The sequence below is a fragment of the Calonectris borealis genome, chromosome 1, assembly GCF_964195595.1.
Source record: "Calonectris borealis chromosome 1, bCalBor7.hap1.2, whole genome shotgun sequence".
Lineage (NCBI taxonomy): Eukaryota > Metazoa > Chordata > Aves > Procellariiformes > Procellariidae > Calonectris > Calonectris borealis.
Window position 1 is genome coordinate 143,470,421 of NC_134312.1, and position 22,608 is coordinate 143,493,028.

General features: G+C 41.5%; 1 protein-coding gene across 2 annotated transcripts in view; it reads left to right on the forward strand.

Moving 5' to 3' along the window:
• The window catches only part of DHRSX (dehydrogenase/reductase X-linked), a 168,522-nt gene that overhangs the window by 139,122 nt on the left and 6,792 nt on the right, over nt 1-22,608 (forward strand). The window lies entirely within an intron of this gene.

Consider the following 22,608-nt stretch of genomic DNA (forward strand, 5'->3'; position numbering starts at 1 on the left):
GGAGCCAGAATATGCAAAGTGTTCCTTGGAAATGTCTTGTACGTCCTCTTAATGAGAAGCAGACACGATCTGGCACGGTCTACATGTACGCAACGTGTTATAGAGAAGAGGGCAAAGGGAAGAAGGAAGTTGTACAAAAATGGTGGTGGGAAGTGGCCATACTCCAGGCTGTGCGGGTCCAGACACTCGTGCTCTGGGAGGTGGGACAATTTTTATTTAGTTTTCTCATCCTAACACATACTTGTAATGGTACCTGATTTTCTATTATGTATTCCTGGTCTGCATTAGGAAACTTAAAGCTGTTTGGTAAAACTGATTCAGAAGTGGGGCAGACCCAGTTACGGTTAACCGCAGTAACATTTTGTAGTGGTGTAAGTAGATCAATCTGAAATCAGTTTAGCTGCGTAGGTGCGATCTCCTCATGCGGACAAGCCTTAGGAGGACTTGTGCTGAGAAAATGTACTGCTTATAACTCTTTCAGAAAGTAGTTTTGGATTAAGTGAATAGAACCTGATTCCATTAGAGAAAATTAAATGTCCTAATTAAAATGAAGTATTTTAGATCAAGGGGCATGTCCCACAAAGCAAATTAATTTTAAACTTTGATATGGAAATATCACTAGCTTTAATTTTAGAAATGAAACTGGAGGCTGGAAGAGTGGCTGTAAAATAAGATGCAAACAAATAAACCCATATTTAAAAAAATTAATAGTATCTTCTGAGTACACCTTGAATATTGCAATAAAATTGTAATAGGAATGCTCATAATATGTAATGCATTCTTAAAGAAGCAGAATGCAGCTTTGCCAGACCGTATATATTAAACTTGTTTTGCCTCTTGTTATTGCCATTTAAATATCAGTCTTGGGTGGTGGTGTTTTTTCATTGGACTTACTTCACCTTGCTAACATAACAGTTTCATGTAGATGTTTAGGTTGTGCTCAGCATTTCCTCTAGAGCCACAAAATTCTGACAAAATTTCTGTGTCTAAGAGTGAGAATTGAGTCTCTTGTTTATAGCGCTCAATCCCATTCAGTTTTATTGGTGTGCCCAGGGAGACATTTTTGTGTTATACTGACCATGTTTAGACACTGAATGGGATGTCACTGAACACACATAAAATGAGTTTGGATTTATCACGAGAGGGAGTTTCACGCTTACAGCTCTAATAGTAATGCCAACGATAGTTCCTGATCACTGCCTATTCTTTGGATGAGATACCGCTCTAAAGGAATTCTGCCTTGCAACAGCTGACGGACAGACATACTGACTAGCATGGATGTGCAATGTGTATACTGCCTGGAAAGCAAATGCATCAATTGCTTTTTGAGTCAGAATAACTTCAGGTTTGGATAACTGAATGCTTCGGTTACCGAGGTTGAAGTTTTCACATTTTTATATAATGCTCGATGTGTTTTTCCCATAAGCCAAACAAGAGGGAAACTCTTGCTGTCACTCTTCCCATCCTCCCTTAGGCTTCTGAGTTACAGCTCCGACTTCTATTCTTTGCTTATTGCTTATTGCTTAAGATATGTTTATGTATTCGGGATTGACTTTGCCTTCCTTTCTCACATTCAGGAGCACTTCATCACATAGGTACGCCCTGTTCAGCTCCGGCAGAACTGCATCACAAGGTGATGTTTAGCTCCATGGCAAGCTCACTTTGAAAACCTGCCTGGCAATTTCAGTAGCACTGTACCGAGTGCCGTAGTATCCATCGTTCAAGCCTGGGTGGGTCTTGTGTTGGTCTCGTGCACTAGGGTAAATTCCACCTGAGAAAAGTAAGAAAGCAAGTACAAGAAAATTCGGTTGTCTGATAATATTAACTGATAGGTGGTATTATGGATTTCTTCTCCCCTGGAATTTCATTCCCAAGTGCACATATATGAATCTTCCTTCTAGGATTATGGTAGTAATGCAGTGAAAATGAGGTGATAGCTCTCTAATCGTATTGACTCAACTAACTTTTATCACCCTGAAGTATTCTGGAGCAGTTTCTAAATGCCTGCAGGAAATTGCTTCACCCACTGCAACCTGGCGCTCATGAGAGCCAGCACAGCCCAGATAGCTCCGGTGGGGAAATGCATCATGGATTTATCACATCACATTCCCTCAGGAGAGAGTCAACATGTTGTTTGATTTAATTCCAAAATATTGTGGCAGAGCCTCCACTACCTTTAAATGCATTTCCTCCAGCACTGGTCCCAGCCGCATTCAAGTCAAATACTTCCTAGGGATTGCAGCCTGGCAAACCCCACTCTCGCTGGGCTGCTCCTATTTGAGGCGGCTGAGTGTGGCAGACAAAGCTGTCGGCTCAACATCCGCCTCAGAGCCACCGCAAGATATTTAGGTACTCAAGCAAATAATCCTACAGTCTCGTAAATAGGCCATGATACGTACGTGTAATTTACTCAAAGTATTAACAGCTTGAGTTTCTCAGAACTGTGGCACATCGTCTTCTGGTCTTCATACATAGCTCAGTAAAAATGTCTGCCAAATTAGTTTGGGGTTTTTTTTCCCCAACAAGCTGCAGTGAAAGGCACCCCTGTAGAAATAAGATAGGCCAAGCTAAAGGAGCCAGTGACAGTCATAAAAATTGTGAAACGAATGTCTGCCCTTTAGAAGTGATGGTTTCATTCTTTCTCAGCTCAATTCTTTCTCAGGAAAATTATTGTCTGCTGTGATACTTGTTCTTTAAATTTCCATTTTGCAAATGTTTTCTCTACGTTTTTAATAAACAGGGATTGCACCTGTCACACGCAAAAGGAAGTTATGTTTATTCCTCAGAAAAATAAATTGATTTCTACCGCTATGACTTCTCAGTAAATAAAAGCTGACGAGCTGTCACAGTTCTCTGCAGTGTGGTGAAATATGTTATCCCTTAGGAGATTTTAACATAAAGTGATCTTCCTTTTGAAGACATAAAGTCCAAACTAGTAAACAATAACTAATTACTAAGATAATAATAGCCTAAAAAGGCATTGCTTGGGCATCAAATTGCAATTTAGCCAACTGTGCAACACACCAGTTTTAGTGATGGGTACTGTCCAAGCTGGAAGCCAGGGAGGTACCATTTCCCTCTCAAGTATTTCTGCTTCTGCTACAGATACTGAATATTCATTCTTAAGCCAGATGGCCTTTGCTTGTGATACAATTGAAATGCCTTAGAGAAAAAAAATGTTGACTCTCATTAATGTCCAATGGCAGGGACTGTTCTGCTTCTTACGACTTCATTATGCCATCGAAGCAGAGACATCTCCCACAGAGCAGTGCTGTAAACTTCCCCCAAACCTTCTTTCTGACAAGCTGGGTGGATGTGTCATTATCAGATGTAGAGTTTTCGGTCCTTTCACCCGCCTCAGATTTGTATTTAGGAAGGCATTGTGGAAGGAAGACTGCACATCAGATCTTGTCTCAGCTGTCATTTCCGAAGACATAGTGCCATGTAAGTGATTATTGACTGACAAACTGAAAATGAGTAGGATTAGTGACCCCACCGGCCTGTAAATGTAAAGGGAAAAGCTTCAGGACTACAGGCTAGAAATCGGCCAATATAAACTAGTTAATTTCTTTCGTCTGTCAAAATAGGCTTAACTTTAGCGTAATTTTCCTATAACATTTTTAAAGAAATGCTTCCAGTCTGGAAGTGGTGCTAGAAAACAAAATCTAAAGAACCTGGATTCATCGTTCATGCCAGAGGACATAGTCATGCAGGTCTTATTGCAGCATTTCTTATTCAGACTGTCCCTTTGGCACTGTGAATGTAGAAAATTCATTTAATCCTCCCCCCCAAGGTGTCAGAAGATAAACACATCACCACACAATAACACCAGCTGTACAGAATGGGAATAATTAAATTCTACAGCTGAAAGCAGCAATTCATCAGCATCAACATCTTCGGTCCACATGAGTGTGTGGTCCTCACGTAAGGCTAGTCTGGAATTTTCTCATAAAATGAAAACTCCTTACAGAAACTTGTCAGTTGTGGTTAATTTTTACAAAAGGCTTTTCAGATCAAAAGTGGGATTCTGGTCAAAATCAGAGAGAAGGAAATGGTCTACTTTATCCCAGTAACTCTGATCTTTAAAGAGGTCTCATTTTTGTACACATTGGTACAGAGATTTAAGCTTCAGAGCCAGAGGGCTTCTTTTTTTCCATCTAATAAATATTTGCCTATTCATACAGCCATAGGACGATTCTAGGGGGAAAGATGGAGGGAGAAGGATAATGAGCAATCCACCTTTGAGCTACCAAATCCTGGTGAGCTGGGGATTTTTCTTGGATGTGAATCCCTGGACTTGGGTAGGCACCCAGGTCCTGCCTGTTATGGGGTATGTAGATGCAGCTTGGCTGCTGTATTTATTCCAACTGCTAAATAAGAAGGCTTTGGAGCATGGAGTGTTTTGTGTCTGTCCTAATTAGGATTAGACTCCTCTGAAGGAGGCTGACTGCACACCTACATAGCATTGGACCCTGGTCTCCACTGAACCTGTCGTTCCCCTGCGATCCCAAGATATCATTATATTTGGGTGTGTTTTCTCAGGTCTAAGTAGCCAAAATGTTTATTATAAGAGACACGTTGAGAGTTGCTGGAGAGTGTTTTGATGGCAGGAAAGTGAAGGATTTGTGTTGCGTGCCTTGGTGTATGGCACGCAAAGGGGTAAGCATGCGGTACAGGACAGCACAAAATGGGTGAGATTGTGTTGGAGTGCATCAGAGGGAGTGAAGGCTGTTGACGTTCTTGTTTATAACTCTTATTTGGAGCAGCTGCTGGTGTGATCTATCCCCAAACCACACCCAGGCTTCCTCTTGGAGGGTGCTAGTCGGAACAGGCCGAAACACAGCCATGGAGCAAGCGAAAAACGAAGCAGTGTGCACAGTCAGAGAGATCCATCTTGTGCCCTGTCCCACAGTTTTAGTTGTTTGGTTAGAAAGAGAAAAGCATGCCTTTTTTCTCCTGACATTGTGACATGGGAAGACTATCTTCCATCTTTCAAAAGTGTTCACAGGGCAGGAAAACTGTCTCCATGTTTAACTGTGCCTGCAGGATTGAACCTTTTTAGCCTGGAGAATGGTCTAAAGAAACACAGGTTAAACCTACACCATGTATTATGTAAAAACCGACACTTGCCCTATGTGAAATTGTTTTGGAGTGAAACTTCTGGACTGGTAAGCGACTGAAATGTTGTGATATCACTTTACTGGCAGGTCAGAAGCGTTATCAAAACGAGAATTTGTACTGTGTAAGAAAGGGTTTATCCCTAATTCCTGTGTAGTAGAGGATTGTTGATTTAACTCGACAGCTCAGGCAGATTCTTTCATTCTATCTGAAAGGAATTAACTTTGTATCCAAAAGAGTGAAAAAATAGTACCTGCATTGCTGTAACGGGGAGAGAGTAAGTAAACAGTTAAGACATTGTGAAAATATATGAGCCTAACCAGTGTTAGCACATCAGCACATACCGTCTTGTAATCTGTAACTATTTTCATATTCAGAACCCACAGAGTTAGTTAGGAAAGACATTTTCCATCAATCAATTTATTCCTTGCTAACATTTCTCAGCAGTACTTTCCCATGTATTTGGTTAATACCTTAGTATGGTAATCTATTCCCAGACTTTCTGAAAATGGAACAAACACAAGAGATGAAGATAATTTGCTGTGGACCAAAAACATGCCAGGGACTCGGTACTGATTCCTGTCAGTTTGAAAGAAGGTAACCAAAATGCCTCTAATATAAAGGTCTCAAAAAAGAGGTTGAAAGGTTGGGGAATTAGAGAAAATCCTGACATTTCAAGTAGACCATTAGCCTTTCACTTTCAATCCATAATCTTTATAGTTAGGAGTTATAGCATCACACTACTGTAATTCTCCCTCACACGCTTGGGAAGTTCTACCTCCATCACCACATAATTAAAATTCCATTTTCTTTCGGTCAGGTAATACAATGCTGTTGGAAACTTGAACCCACTGGCAGCAGAATACAGGGCAGCCACTAATCTTTCTCATCAGCATATCTCTCGGATACCTCTTTGAGAGAGAGAAAGAGCAAGAGAGGGGACCACCCCAGCCCCACTGAAAGGACCCATTCAGCAAGGGTAGGAACAGGAGTTACAGGCAGTTTCTCACTTCCATGTGAAAGAGCCATAACACTGAGTTAAGGAGAAAGACCACTGGCTTCCCTTGGAAAATCCTGCTACTGAGCTTGCAGGCGAGCAGCAGTTTGGAATTAGATCTCTAAAATAAGCAGATGCAGAGGAAAAGCTTGTGGGAGTGCATATTCATATATATATGTATATACACACACACACACGGACAGTTTGCAACCAGGTGTGGTGTGCATTATACATCAATTAATATTTCTCTGGGCATGACCTACCTAAATTCCTTATTTTTTTACTACTTGTGAGTAATGCATCCATAACAAAACAATGCTGATGATAAAATTTATATTGCAGAGCCCCATCATCTAAAGCCCCTACTCGCTACAGAAAAATTAATTGTAGGAGGTTTTGGAGATTTACAGGCACTCCTTTCCCCCTCTCTGAATGTGACAGTCTTTAATGTACCAGTAATCCAAGGAGACTGAAAAACCTTTCAATGTGAAGTAAGGAAACTCTTCCATGAACAACACAGACACGATTTTTAATGGTTATCCTGAGCTTTCAAAGGTTGACAGAAAAAATGCCAAGTTCTGCCCAGAAGCTGAAAACATCCCCTTTCCCAGTGCTCTAAGGCATCCATGCCTGGAAAGCACCTCTGACAGGTCTAGTTCATAAATGTCTGCAATATGAATGCCTGCATCAGAGCTGTTAATCCAGTGATCTCCTCATGGTCACTGCTAGTACTGGATCTGTCTTATCCTAAGACAAATATCTACAGTTGGCCAGATGAATCAAGTCCTTCAAGTGCCAGTCTATCCGTGTGAACGACGAAGGGGTCCTCTGGTGACTAGCTCAGCTGTAGATGTCTGTGCTGTATAAAGGTATAGAGTTAGTTAAGATGAATGCCATCCCAAGATACAGGACATTAAATTTGTGTTATTTTAAAAACCAGCGATGCTAGTAAAGAACTGAAGATAGTATGCACAGGAGAGAGTAGGAACTGGAAAGGTGTGTTCACATATCTGGGGCACAAGTAATCTATAATTAAGCTGGTTTTTCAAATGGCAGCTCTAAGGTGTTTGGAGTATCAGACCATTTCCCGTATAAGTGGGAAATGTGTTCGTGGGCAGCCACAGGTGAGGAAATCCCAGTTACTTATGAAATGTATTTCTCATATATGTTTACAATCCATCGTGTGCCTCCACGATTTATCACATAGATATTGCCATGCATTTAAATGGCTAGTTATGTGTACTCCCTGTGTATATTTATATTAGTGTAATGTATGTAACAAGAGAACCACAGAAAGCAAGCACTACCCACTATTTGAGGAAGAACTGGAAACAACAAATACATTTTTTAAAATAACAGGATCATCCAGCAACCAATTTGTGAGTTTTGAAAAGTTTCAATTCAGAAGTCACTTGAATAACTCTGGCTTTAGTAATGACTATAACAATTATGATTGACAGCCCGAAACGTTCGTGTTTGCATTTTAGAAAGGGTACTGAGATACTGCAAGACGTAGTTCACATGGTTGGTTTTCTTCTCTTTACGTCCTCAGCTAAATACATGGGATTTGGTGGATTTTAATAGGTAAACATGAGAAGGGAGTTTGGTGCAGTGGCTCTAGCCCCCATTTTTCTGGAAGGAACTTGATCCTAGATGTGGCACAAACACAAGTCATTAATACAATCTGTCCAGAATTAGTAGTTTCTATACGTTATTACATATTTAAACATTCTCTTTAAATTGGGTCTGTGAGTCTCTTCAGGGCAAATGACTACATTTGGTTGTTGCCATCTCAGTGCTGGAGAGGGGAAGTAACCACAGGAGTTACGTTACTACGCACCAGGCGCTCTGCGGGCAATACAGAACATATGCAGAAGAGGATTTGGATGAAACCTGAGCAATGTGCAATAAAACAAGAATGAACTTGGACAGCTTATCAGGGATGGGATTTATACTGGTATTTGTTTGGCCCCGTCACGCTGACCTACTTTTCTGTCACTGGAATAGGAAGGAGGTGCTGCTGCTGGTCCTAGGCTCAGGCACGGTCTGGAAAAATGAGAGTTGCTCCCAATGTCTCTTAATTGCTCATCAAAGTCTTGGAGCTAGCCACCGCCAACAGACAAGCCTAACTTACCATCTTATTAATAGTTTATCCAATTTAGTATATATGTTACTTTTTGAATGAGTAGCGGGGGCCAGAGTTGGTGCCCTGTGCCTGGCAGCCCTGTGTTCCCACGGCTCTGCTGCGAGCGGCGTTGTGCAATGGCCCTCCAGCGGCCTCGCATCCCTGCGGCAGGCAACAGTGTGCTGAGGCTGACTGCGTCTCAGGAAGGGCGGTATTGATTGACTTATTCAATATTTTTGCCTGCCAGGCTCTTGAGATGCAAAATGCAGTCTTCCACAGCATCTGCCACTTGTCGCATACTCTCCTGAGATGATTAAAAATTTAGAAAGAGAAAAGCTGTCCCATTGTTTTTGGAGCTCAGAGTGTTGAAAATAAAATTACACGCTATGAGTATATTTTGACAGGTGGCTCTGTTCTAAGAATGATGTAGAAAAGGCAGTATGGGGCAGCATGCTTGTTTTTTCTGTCAGGGTTGTACATTGTCCAGGTACAAAGGTTATTTTTAGGCCTGCCCAAGCTGTGAATTCAGCTTTCTCAGAGAGGAGTTCAGTTATCACCACTCTCATACATCGTGAGCAGTAATGACAACTCAGGCCCCCATTTTCCTTTGCGTATAAAGTGATGACTTCCATCACCATGAAGTTTTTGGTACTTCATCAGTGGCTTTGCACAAGTGTTGCTGATCAGAAACTGCTAAACAAGTAAATAAGACACAAACCTAAAAGCATCCAGGTCCCAATCTTATTGCGTATTCTTGTAGCAAGGATTATCTGCTCTGACTTTGCATCCTCTATGTGGAGTACTGTCCTTACGTAAAGCATTTTACATGTCTGATCCTGCTCCTTAAAGATTCTCCTTGATCTGGGGCTGGCCTTTTATATTTCTTGCCTGGTTTATGTTTGTGGTACATGTGTTCTATTTTATATGCCTATTACCTGGGGAAGTGGATTAAGGCTGGCACAGATACACCGAACCCTAATCGCTTTAGAGGGACTGCAGGTCTCCAGAGGTAGTAAGTACTTCAAATGTTTATAATGCTAGATTCAGCTGATGTTGCTTGAAATCCATTCAAGAAGCAGATCTGGAAGACAGGAAGCAGGGAGTGTTACATAGTCTTTTTTTTCTAAATATAATTGCCCTGTTAATACTATTTTATATACACTCAGTGCTCAGTTTTGGTTTTGGTGGTGAGGTGGGTTTTTTTCCCTTCGTACTGCAAAATATATCCATCACCCAATACCTTGGCTGTATAACTTCTCCTATGAGAGTTTCAACCCACTCTGCACAGCACTGGGTCAAAGGCAGGTTGCTGGTGAGTCATCTATTTCCAGCTTTTTGAAAAAGTGATAAAATATAAAATGTGTTTGTGCTGAGGTACCTGGATTTGTCATCTCCAGGTCACTACACCACAGTTTACTCAGAGGAGCCAAGGGGGTTATAAAGCACCTCCAGTGCTCAGAAGCAGCACTCGTCCATGTGACGTACAATCTGTCCCACGCTCTCCCGGCTGGAGAGAAAACGTCTGCAGCATTAGCGTCATTAGGCTTATGTAGATGCAAGCAGGTACCATCCTGCTCAAGGATGGTACCAGTGCTGTCGCTGTTACCATAAAGACAACACATCTTTTGTGTGTTGATTTCAGTTTGACTCTGCAGAAGCTCTAGGCAACAACTTTTTTTTCTTTTTCTCTTTATTGTCAAGTTATATCATGATATCTAGCAATAGCCTTTAATAAAAATAAACAGCAGTAAGGTTGCTTTTAAGGAAACAATTTTTTCAAGACAACAATGAATTGAAGCAAGCTGACTGGAAATGTATTTACTTTGAGAAAGTGAGAAAGAAATAAGAAGGAAGAAGTAAGAAACTTGTTTCTAATTATTGGAATCAGACTCTGGAAAAAGCTTCCACAGAGTGGTAGCTATAAAAAAACTTGTTTTTAAGATGGAGTTTAAATAGGTTTATGGAGAAGATCAGCTGATAGGATATCTGCAATATGTGGAGATCAGAGATGTCCCAAGAGGTCTCTGCAGTCCCTTGTTCCTTCTGAATTCCTTTTATATTTAGAATCCAGTTATTTTTCCTCAGGTTTATCTGTTTTGCTCCTGTGTTGAAAAGAAAAAAGGAATCCAGTATAAGGGTCCAAAAGTGAAGATTTCCCAACAAACATTCGTTTTGATTTTGAACGTGTTGGGTACCCAGCAAATCCTTCTTCAGGAAAACTTTTGGTGAAAGCATGCCACTTCTTGCACTCACCTCCATCCTTGCCTTTCTAGACAATAGTTCTTCCAGTTGTTTGCTGATGAACAGTGTTGAACTGTGCTTCCAGCCATGCTGGCTCTTGGGTTACAGGAGAAAATCAAAGATGGGGCTATGGGTCAGACTGAAGAGCCTTCAATGAAAATGAAGTCTTTTATTGTCCTGGTCAAGAAATCTGTGCATGCTATTGAAAAATAAATTGGCCAAGGTAAATTGAAAACAGAGCTGTAGAGATAGTTGGCGTAGCTGCCCTGTTAATCTCTAATCTGGGTTGCCACAGCGTTCTTCTAGAAGTTGGTCAGTGCTCAAGAGTTCCCTTCCAGCGGAGAGGCCAGGCAGCCAGGAGCAGCAGCATGACACTTGTACGAGAGACCGTGGCTTCCCCTGTGGTTCCACAAGCGGCTCAAGGCCATCATCTTGTGCCCTCCTGACTGTCTGGTTTGCATCTAAAGTACCTTCGAGACGGCTAACTTTGGGGAGGCTTGTGGCTGGAAGCCAGCTGAGGAGCTCCAGCTGACACTGTTCAGAGTAGTGGGGGTTTGCACAATGAGGATTTCCATTCCTAAAACGTCCAGAACAGAGAGTTCTGTTCAGGATTTTTGCGTTCCTGTTTTGTGATGGCAGGTCTGCCTCACCTGAATTGGTGTTTTCACTGCTACTTGCCATATTTTTCTTATGATGAAATTATACTGCATGTTTTAAAATTTGAAAAAAATGTGTATTTTCCTTCTTTTTTATTTTTGGGTTTTGTGGACTTTTTTGTTTAAACGGTGATGTGGTATTTTAGAGGGGACAAAGCTGGGTTCTTGGTCTTTCTTGGGTGGGTCCTTCAAATCAGAGCAATAGATCTGCTGCTGCAAACTACTGATCATGGATCCATTATGATAGCTAAGATGTGTCGATGCTCCAAATTACTGAGTTAAAGCTTTGCCCTCTGATATTTATTTAAAAATAAATCCTTTGGATTATACCGAAAATTTGAACTGTCAAGAAATAAATGGTGTGGTGAACTGAAACATAGGTGTCTCAAGTTGCCCTCAATTTAGCTGTATTTCAGTAATCTCTCATTCACCTTTCATTGCTGTCAGCAGCCTGTAGGGTTTCTTTTATATTTATGATAGAAATGTCTGTCTATGAATCATGTCACTGAGATGTATGTGTTTTTGCCACTTCAAGGAATTAGTAAACGGTGCGTAGTTTCTCTAGTAGAGAACACTCTATCGCTGGGTCATTTGTACCAATAGATATTTCTTCATGTAAACAGCTTTCTTGCATAAAAAATTCCTTATTTTCATGTGCGGGAGGTGGAAGGTATTTTTGTTAAGTGCATATAACTTCATTTCTTATTTTTCCATGTTTTCACTGTCAACATGTATTTCTGTAAAACTTTTGTTAGAGTAGGTATTTATTAACAGGCTTTTGCAAGTATTTTCTTATTACAGTTACATAGTACCTTTATCATAGGTATAGATATATCTAAAATGCAGGAGCCTGGCGTACCTTTCATGTTTTGGAGTCCCTTTGCTAAAAACTGTGGAAACTACATAATTTGCATTTTAAAATATCACTTACCTTCAAGTGTAGAACTTTTTCATATACAAAATGATATATATGTATAAAACATAAGCAAAAATATAGCCTACTGTAACCTTGCAAGTTATACATATATTATCAAGTAGTTTTAAATAATATTTTTTCACTTTTAATTTCAGTCATCTGCAATAGCTAAGAATTTTTAGGAAAGATAGATAAATAGCTCTAACAAAACACAAAGCACTGAGTATTTTGGAAAATGCAAGATCCTTTTCATTTGATCTGCTGTTTGTTATTGTCACTGTAGATTATGGATGAGAACACCTGCAATTATCCTCTGGTTAATATACTTTTGAATTGGAAGAAAGGGCAGAGCTATGGTGCAGCTGGCAAGTAGTCAGCTAACCTCCATTGCAAGCATTTAAAACACCTCTTCAGTGGGGCTTCTTAATGATAAAATATGTAGGGCTGGCTTTTCTGACAACCCGTGGAACATGATAGATGATAGTAACCTTTTCTCTAAATTAAGCCAGAAAACCGGGAGCCGGCAGGGCAGCACGCTCAGGTGCATAAGCTTTGGGATAGCAGCTTCCTTTCCTGCTCCTTACCCCATAAATACATTTTTTCTGTTTATTTTAAAATTATGTCAATATATTCTGGGCTATATTCTCACCTCCATTTCGCTGAGCCTCCTTCACACTTTATAGTTTTGAAATAGTTATATTTGTACTTATTTGATGTAGCAGCAGTTAGCGCAGGCCAGGGAACTGTCTAGATTTTTTTTTCCTTTTCTACACAAAAGCAAACTCTACAAGTGTGAGCAACTCTCTACCACTTGCAAATGAGGTGTATGCTGAGAAAATCTTCTGTCTCGTTTTGTAATTTCTCATACTTGCCTAAATAAAAGGAAAAAACCCTGAGTGAGCTTTTTTGAAATGAGTTTACATTTTCAGAGAAGGAGTTAAAGAGCATACTTGGCTTGGGCATCTATTTTTGCTTAGGGAAACATTTTCTGTAAGAACGTGTACCTCAGTGCTATTTTCTCTTCAGATTTCTGTTTGTGGTTATGGGTTTTTTTTTCTGCTGTGGTCATCTACAGCTATTTGTAAATTCTTCATAATATTAATTTAGACCAGAAGAGGAATCTGCCTCATTTTTCAAGAACCAAACCACATTTCTCCATTTTATTATATTAGTGATTAAAAAATATTGCTGTTTTCTTCTGCAGAACTGTGGTAAGACACCCAAGTCTGGTGATTTCTAGTCGCAGCTGGGTATTTATTCCTTTGAAAATCTCTCCCTCCTCTCAGATGCTGCTGGTAGCTGTTGTCAGGTGTTCGAGTAGCTCTGCTCTGATGGCAGGCGTGAAGTCGTGTATTCGTTTTCTGAGCAAAGACCAGATGTTTGTTCTGGAGCAAGCAGACTGATTTGCAGTTAAAACCTAAAGTAAAAGTACATCATTTCAGGCTATAAACCAGCCACGTCTCAAGCCGCATGTGACTCAAAAAGTAGAAAAATGTGAGAGCCAGAAGTAATCGGCTTCTTCACTGCCCTATACGTCCGGGGTATTCATTTACACAAGTGAAGAACAGATGGGTTTTTCTCTCCCCTGTGTTAACAGAGGAGAATTCAGATTTGTGCCTTGGACTAGTTCATGCTTTTCCCGTGCTCTACACGGAGATGGCGATAAAAACAAGGCGAAGGGCTGTATTTAGGGAATTAGGCCAATAGGAATTTACCGGTTCATTTTAGGAGCCAGTGATAAATCTGTCTTCCTGGGAGACTGCAGCAAGCGTTGAGGCACACCACCTCCAGCTCTGGCCACTTCACGTACTTCCAGTTACTCTGAGCAGTAAACCATTGCACACTGAAAAAGAAACCGGGAAGACTTTCAAAATTTGGAGTCCTCTCAGGGCCCCTGAGAGGTGAAGTCTTGATCATTTTGTGACTGACAATGTCTTAGGCAAGAAAGAGCTTTGCACAGAGTCCGATGGCTATAGCACTGCAGTCATAGCCGTGCCACTGCTGGCTGTTAGACCTATCCATCAGAAGTCTAGCTTTTGCATTTTATTCTAGTGTATTTAATATATTCACACTAACCTTTAATATATTCACAGTATTGCGGGAAAAATTGCACTGGGATAAGGGAACAAAGGCAAATATTGCTGAAGAAATTTTAAGTAATGTGCAGACCTCTTGTGGGCATTGATTCACGTGCTTCATGGTGTCAATAATTGTTTGAGAATTGCAGCCATTTTTTTCCTCTGAACAGAGCATTACTCCTGAAATATAGTCATTACCTATTGATTAGCTCTATAGTCATTTTCATGCATCAGTAATTCCGATAAAAAAAATAAGTAGCAGTTATTTTACACCAGTGTGTAAGATCCATTCATTGTTCATTAATAACTGAAAGGAGTCTTTAGAATTTTTTTTTTATTGCAGAGACCACACTGACATTTTCAATAGCCATAAGTCTCAGGATAAATGGAAAAAGTCTTAAGGGCTTTTTTGTTGTTGTTTAGGTTTTTTTTTTGATGGGAGAGTTGTAAATGTTCTGCTGTCTCAGGACAGGCTGCAATAAGAAGGACGTATTTGTCACTGTTTGGTGCTAATGTAATTTCCTGTTTTTCGTTCTGTATGACTCTCCTTTTGATCCCAATTCTCGGTAATGTGCTATTTTTTGATTAAATGATAAGACCTGAGATTCAGCAAGGAGAAAATAATTAAAACTATTTGTTTCACAGACTGTCAGCAGCTATTAGGGATTAGACAAATATAAATTAAGGTTTTTTTTCCCCGAGCCATGTTACAGACTTTGCAAAGTTCACAAACAATTGTAATCCTCTTTTATTGAGTTCAGATTTAAAAGTAAAGGTCAGTTATGTTTTGGTCACTGAGGAGTTTATATAATTGGTAAAAACCAAACACTTAGATTATTTTTGTATAAAAAGTGTGCTGCTTGGGAAACTCTTGCTTCTCAATTGTGGCTCCCTTACAGAGCTCAGGGACTAAAAACTAGCCACATCAGCTCAACAGACGTTTGCAGAGCAAAGTGGGCTTTGCAGCTCGTCCCTCTGGCCGCAGAGGCGGCTCACGCCTCGGGAAGGGCCGAGCAGCGGCAGGGGTTGTGGCTGATGCTGGTGGCCTCCACGCCCTGAGACTGGCCCCGCTCGCACTCCTTCCCCGCAGCCCCACGCATCCAGCAATGCAACATGCCGTCACACCACCGTTTCAATGCCTCTCGCGATTTTGCTGCAAGAGGAGCCTCGTTTTCTGCCCTGCTCTAAGGGCTTGGCACTCCTTGCAGACCCACCGTTTCTTCTATCTTCTTAGATTTGGCCGGGTCAAGGTATTGACGAGATTTCACCTAATATTTCCCTCTTCTTTCTGTACTATCAAAAGGCTTGGGCTTGCTCCTTTGTTTGCTCCAGAGATGGGAAGAGCCGTCTGCCCCAAGAGCTCACGCTTTGAAGGCTGCTCTCTCCCCCTTTTTGGTTTCTGAAGGTGACGCAGATGGGTGATCCAAGGAGGGCGAGTGTCAGTGCTGCACGGGGAGCCCCTGAGGAGACCCTCCTCTACATGGCATATGGGCTACAGAAAGGGATCTGACCCAACGGGGACAAGTGCCTGGCACGCTGATGCAGGAGCCGCGCACAGTGAGGTTGCGGTGAGCGCCTGGCAAGAGGCATTTAGGAATTTAGGGGGAGAAAACGGGAATGAATAACAGCTGGGACTATCTGCGAGGCTGTCGTGGAGCGTGATGAAAGGGCAGGCGGAGAAATGGGTGAAAGTTTAGACTGCAGACGTGCTTTGCATACCACCTAGGGAAGCAGAGCCCTAGTCTTGATTGGAACAATTCAATTCCGCTGTGAAGTACATATTAAATAACAATAGGCGGCTGCAGAGCTGTGCAGACTTGCAGGTGAAGAGCAGAATTTTAAGCAAGCTGCCAGGCCGGCGGGCGGGTGAGGCAGCAGGGAGGGCTGGGGCAGACGGTCCGCGCTGGCATTCAAGCCTCTGCTCAGACCTCAGCCCGTATTTTTACGAGTTAAAAGCAGTTACTAAACCGCAGCACAGTTCTACATTAATTCAACTGGAATTTTTCCTGGGAAGCAGAAGTTTAATCATCTGGAGCATCGCTGTTTGCAGTGTATCACCGCGAGCGGGCGAGCGGGGAGGGCTCATTGATTGGACTCTCAAGGCAAACGGACGCGTGTAGCAAAATGGCATTACCAAAGAGCGTAGTTCAATACAGGCTCCCTAAACAAAGCGAATTATTTCAGCACCAGATGAGTCCGAAACATGTATTTATCGAACAGCAAAACCTCACAGTATTTGTTTCCCATTCTAAACAACTGCTCTAACCTTTTAGTCAAAAAGCCCTATGAATACAAGCACAACAGAAACTCTCCTGGGGCACTTAATAAAAAGAAAAGGTTAACTCTCACTGTGTTATTTTGGCTATTGATAATTCTGCAAGTGTGTCTCTGGGTCATAGCTACCTATGCCCTTAATCAGTCCAGTATCAGAAGGTATCTGCAGAGGCAGGAGCTATGTAAGAATGAAATAAAAGGAATATGAAGATTTTTTAAGATTCTTGCCCCACAACTTCTTTTTTTGTTGTTTTTTGGGGGGTTTTGGTGGGGGTTTTTTGGTTTGTTTGGGGAAAGACTTCAGGTGTGGAAGGAATTAAATGTTTTCCTCCTTTCCAGTTTTTTGTTGTCCTTCTTCAGGTAATGAGATTTGCCACTGTGAATCTCATTTTTGGAACTTGAACCAATTCTTCTTGCGACACGAGCCAGGACAGTCGGTTTAGTCATTCACACAGGACTGGGGTATACCATGTCACCTGTACAGCAACATGACACTTGCCGTGACTTCTGTCATCCGGCAAAGGAAACAGGAACACGGGAAGGACCACATCTGTCACCAAATCCAGTCCTGGCCTTCGCAGGGGAGGCATTTTTCACAAATTAATGACTCCATCTGCTACTTTAACGAAGATTTACAAAACACCTTAGAAATAAGCCTGGATATTAAAATTAACAAATGCAGTGGATAGTAAATCTGGGTCTTGCCACTTCCTAGTACTTAACAATTTTCAGTACATCCCACTTCCCTGCTTTCCTTTATCCGTTCCACTGGCAAGGACTGCCACCTTTGGTTTCCTCTCTCTGTCCCCTTGCAAATTAATAATCACCCCTCCGCAGGCTAACATCCCTCCCTGCACTATGACTACCAACCTGCCCTTCTTTCAGACCATTAGGCTGATCAAATGTGGTGAGTTTAAACTGACGAGGAATTGTTTTCAAGATGGAAGTTTTTTGCTTCCATTTCAGACCTTGGGAGGCATTTGTGTGGCTGAGAGTTTGCGTGTTTGCTTCCTCTATAACGAGCTCTGCGGTAAAAGATACGATGCCTCAGATCTTGTCTGACGTAATTTTAGAAACATGACTAATCTCATTGAATCAATGGCACTATTTGCCTGTCTAAAGTTATACATGTTCTTTGGGGCTCTTCTCAACTGAAGGTTCCTTGGTGGACAGTAAAGAGCCCCGGGGTTGATTGATTTAAGCAAAGGGATTTAAGTTATAGAGCTTAAACTCACTTTCAGTCTACACAATAAAAAGCTTGATTTGAATAATAAGATTCAGTCCTCCTTTGCATTTGCATTTTTAGTTATTTTGTTAAAAACAGGTTAATTCTGGTGGGTTAGTAAGCATTCAGATATGTCAATTTGCAACTGAATATAGCCTTTGCCTTTATTTTTAGTACTTCTCTCGGGTAACTGAGAGGATAAGCTACATAAACAGCTCCATAATCATATGGTTTCAGAATCTATCTGTGAATTCATGTCTTTAGCATTCTGTTGTGATAGAAAATGGGAAACGGTAGTTTTGTTTACAAGATGACTAATTTTTTTCTTTACTTTTTTTAGAAGCTGCTTCCAGATGAAATATGAGTTTAATTAAAATGAAGAGAACTGTCATTTTTAAAGGGTTTTATTACTTAAACAGAAATACCTTGAACTTATTGGGCACATTTTTCTTATCAAAACCAAGGATGTATAATCTGTAATTACTGACTTGAACTAACTAATTCTGTTTACTGTATCTGTCAGAAAGATAGGATTAGAAAATCTGAGCCACTCTCACTTATTTCTATTCTTTCACTAAAATAACTATAGAAAATTAGTCTACTCTTCTTGTTTTCCATCTTTGGAGTATGTCGCTCAGTTCAGACCTAAATTAACCCACTTGTTTATATCCTTTTGGTTTATCGTTCCAGATTAAATACTGAAATTGCCAGCAACTGGAATTACAGGAAGCATAAATTTGCAGAATAAGATTCCTTCCCTCCCCACCACTTTTATCTGTCTTCCAATTTGGGCTTTCTCCTCTCAGCTTGGGGAATATTGCAAAACTATAATTTAAACACAATAACTATATAGAAAACAGAAACCCAGAGCAGTTGGGGCATTGGTGCTAAATGGTATTTGGTGATCTGCTCGAAACTTCTTCCTTCCAGCCAGTGCAGCCTCTGCAAGACTGTGACGTTTCAGTCCTGCAGAAAGGCTCGGAGGCAGGGAAAGGGAAAAGGAGACAAAGGCTGAGACCCAGGGCGAGGATAAGCGCTCCGAGGTGATGTCTCTTCTTCCACGCAAGAGCTTTGTGGCGAGCAGACTGCTCTGCTGTTGACTGGCCACCTCCGTGGCCCCGGACGCGGGGCTGTGCGTGGGCCCCCCGACCCATCAGTGGGGCGTGTGGCAGCCCAGCTAGCACGCCGCTGCAACATAGACTTGAGAAATTTGGGGGGAAGTGTATTTTTGCTTTCATCTCTCCCATCTTCCCAGGCATATTTTCATCTTGCATGCTATTAATGCAGAGATGTAACACCCTGTAGTCATTTTGGGTTAGTTTGTGCACTTTATGGCTTCTGTTCCCCGTCTTTGCTAGCGCAGGCACATGGCCTGCCTGAGTCCTGGAGGAGGAGTGTCCTCTGCTGACCTTACCCGCCGATCCAGGAAGGGATTTGCACCTTCTCACCTGAGCCGCCTGGTTTCAGCAAGTGCCTCCAGCGGGCAGGTGAGAAACCTGGGCTGGCAGCCAGCCTCTCCCAGCCCCACCGCCCGGCAGAGCCCACGGGTGGGAATAGCCCCGCTGATGTTTGGGGTGCAAAACAGGGGTTGTAGCGATTTAAACAGTAGAGGCTGTGAAATAGCTGCTGGCCTGTGTAATTTTGGGTTATTTCATTTTGTCTATGTTCTGTACAGTCTTAATGCTTTTTGATCTCTTTGTAGTTCGTAAAGGTTTGCTATATTGTGGTTATCTTTTAAATATTTAGGAGTTCCATGCCCGTTCTGAGCGCTTATAAGCCTTAAAAAAATAACAGCCCTTATAAGAAGGTTGTGAAGTTGGAGATATGTCAGTTCCCATTTTCTGAGAAGGGAAAACGAGATATATGGGCAAAGTGACTTGTCAAACGTTAAACAGTAAGTAAAAGAGTAGAGATGATGGTGGGGGGCTACAAGTCAGAAGTGGCCATATATCTTATGCCTGAAGTCTTGTGCTTTCAGCAAAAGCCGGCAAAGACATTTTACTTTGCGTGAGCAGGCAGGTAATAAAATAAATTCTTCAGCGGTATATGCGCTCAGGAGCATCCTCTTGGGCACTTAGAGCCTTGCTGTGTCTCCTGCCCGCTGGGGTTGGTAAAAATGCAGCTACCATTTCAAATGTAAACACGCCTGTGTGCTTTTCTGTGTTGTTTCATTTTGATTGCCAAAATCTGGCATCATTTAAAAGAATTCAGCAAGCTAAAGATGACCCATGTACTGGTATAAGATAATGCATAGAGAATGAAAGCCCTAAAGCTTTCATTGTTGTTTGTTGTTTTAAGTCCTCTTTAATTTTGGTCCATTCACATTTTGATTCATATTTAAATTGTGTTTTCAACTAAAAAATCGGGCATATATTATTAGATGGTGCAGATATTCCAGCCACTACCTGTCAAAGAGGTTGCCTCTCCAAGAGCTTTGGTGGAGGGAGTAGTTGTCTTATGCTCTTATTCATATTTCTCAGATAGTAATAGTTCAAAACTCAGTAGAATTAAAGCCGTGCATAGTTAATAAAAATAACAGGATGGTTTCTTAGCATATATCTACCATGAATACTAAGCTGTAATTAAGTATTCTCACTTAATGATGGATCAGTCTACATCTCAGAATGAAGAAGATTATATTGAATTGCTCACATGATACTGTAATTATGGCCACAGAGCTGGTAGTAAACAAATAAATGGTGTATTTTCCTTCACAAACACAGAAAAGGAGTAACAGCCTAGTGCGTAAGGCATCAGGATTAGGATTTAGGAGGCTCATTCTTTCCTCATCGCTTCTCCTGACTTGCGCATTTGCTTCAGTAAATCACTTGCCTGTCTGAATAGAGATGTTGCAGAAAATCCCATATAATGCAAAGATACCCAGGACAATTCTGAGTGATTTAAGTCAGGCGTCCTCAGCAATAGGTAGCTCCGGGACATCACCTGGTTTCCAGAGGGCTGGTTAACCCGAGTGCCACGCTCCCAGAAGAGGCTCCGGCATTTTGTGAAGTACGTGTACGCTCTTGGCCCTCTCCTCCTGTTTTGCCTGCCTTATTTCCTAGAGACTGGATGTTCTTCCAGCAAGTGACTGTCTCTGGCTGGATGTTTACGCAATGTCCGGGGCAACAGGCTCCTCTCTGTCAAATTTTGCATATTGTTATTGAGCTGAGTGAGGTAAGAAGTGTAATGTGATTTGAGCGGCTGCAGCGATATCTCAGTTCTGACTTTGAAGACATTGCTGTCTACTGCAAAGCGAGCTTAGGGATCAACATTCAGGCAAAGTAATCTTCCTCAATGCACCTGACAAAATGAACAAAGGATTCAGTTATGATTAATGACTTTGACCCAAAGTTTCAAGTCCCTGCTCAAATTCAGCCATGTAAAGTTGGGTTCTTGTTTCCGTTTTGAAAATTGCTTAAAACTAAACATTGCTCTTATAGTCCTTCATTTCAACTGCTTAGAAAATGTATGGATCCATAGAAAAGTATGGATCCACTCCTGCTCAAATCACTAAGGTTATGTTGCACTTCTAAGTGAGAGAGATTCAGTTTAAAATTAAGACACATAAATTTATTTTTGTGGTATCTGCAAGAGAGTTCACTATTGAAGCTGCTATTTGAAGTCAATGGAGACTGTGTGCCCCAGAAAAGTGTGGCCCAGAAAGTGTGGCCAGCCAAGAGGGTCTTCATTCAGCTGCCTGATAACATAGGCATCTGATGCTGTTTGAAATGACCCATGATGTCCTGCTTAGTCTGAAGCAGCTGCTTTGGAAGAGGAGGGTTCAGAGCCATGGTCACTGTCATCCTCAGTAAACCTTTGCTCATGTTTTGAGTCTGACAGAAGAGCCATGCCGGGGCTTCAGAGTAGAGCTGCTTGGTGATTTTCCAGCAAAACAGATTTCTCAGAAGGCATTGCTCTGACACAAAACAAATTGAAACCTTCCACCGTTGACTCCATCAAAAGATTCATGGGAAATCAGGCATTCAAGGCTGTGTGCCTGCCTGCTCCTTGGGCTCCCTGAGCAGTTTTTTGGGGACAGTCCTTTCTTCCATGGTCTACTTTGTTTACAGCTTTCCCAGCCACCTACGTGGGGCTGATGTGAAGATGAGGTGAGGCTTCCCAAGAGGCTCTCTGTGTACCTGGATTTTTTGGAAAAATATTTCCAGAAAATTTGGTTTCAATAGAAGGGGAAGGAGAGATTCAGGATTTGATAATTTTGTTTGCCAGCTATCTCTGCTTCTGTTCTTTACAGCGTCTTGTGCTAGGATGCTCAGGGAAAAGCTTCTCTTTTTCCCAGAATAGGCATGAATTATTCATATTATAAAAGCTCCTTTCCTTCAACATTTTGGTATTTTTTTAGTTTGAAAATTGCCTTGTGTTCTTAATTCATCAACGTTTTGTCTTTTATTATATATTCATATCTTTGATTCAGAAATTATTTCTCTGTAGCCACAACATTGTCAAGAGAAAGGCTTCACATTTTAACTCAGCCATTTCTGTTTGTAGCTGCTGTCTTTTTTAAAGACGACATCTAAAGAATTTTATTATGCAGTGAATTTATTAAAGAATTCTCTTTGCCGAGAGTTGAGGATTGAAGAGAAATTAATTTGATGGTGCTGACTGGGTCTCTAGGGAGAACTGTATATTCAATAAAACATCTCTATCTCTTTCTGGTCTCTAATCAAGGCAGAAATTGGATAGAAAGAGAATAATAGTGAGCTACATAAGAAAGAATAGGAGGAGAGAGAGAGATGGAAACCAGGGCTTTTCAGTGAAGGCAGAGATGTCTGAAAAGCTGTACTGCCAGACCTCTCCGGCGTCTTTGGCTTCCTAGGGGTCTGACAGTTGGTCCTGGCCACAGGTCTCACCAGGGCGTACAGTCAGCTGTTACAGCCTTATTGATCAAAGATTGCTGAACACGTCCGTACACCTGCGTCATGGTTTCCATTCTGGCCTTTGTTTTCATACTCGGTGTTTC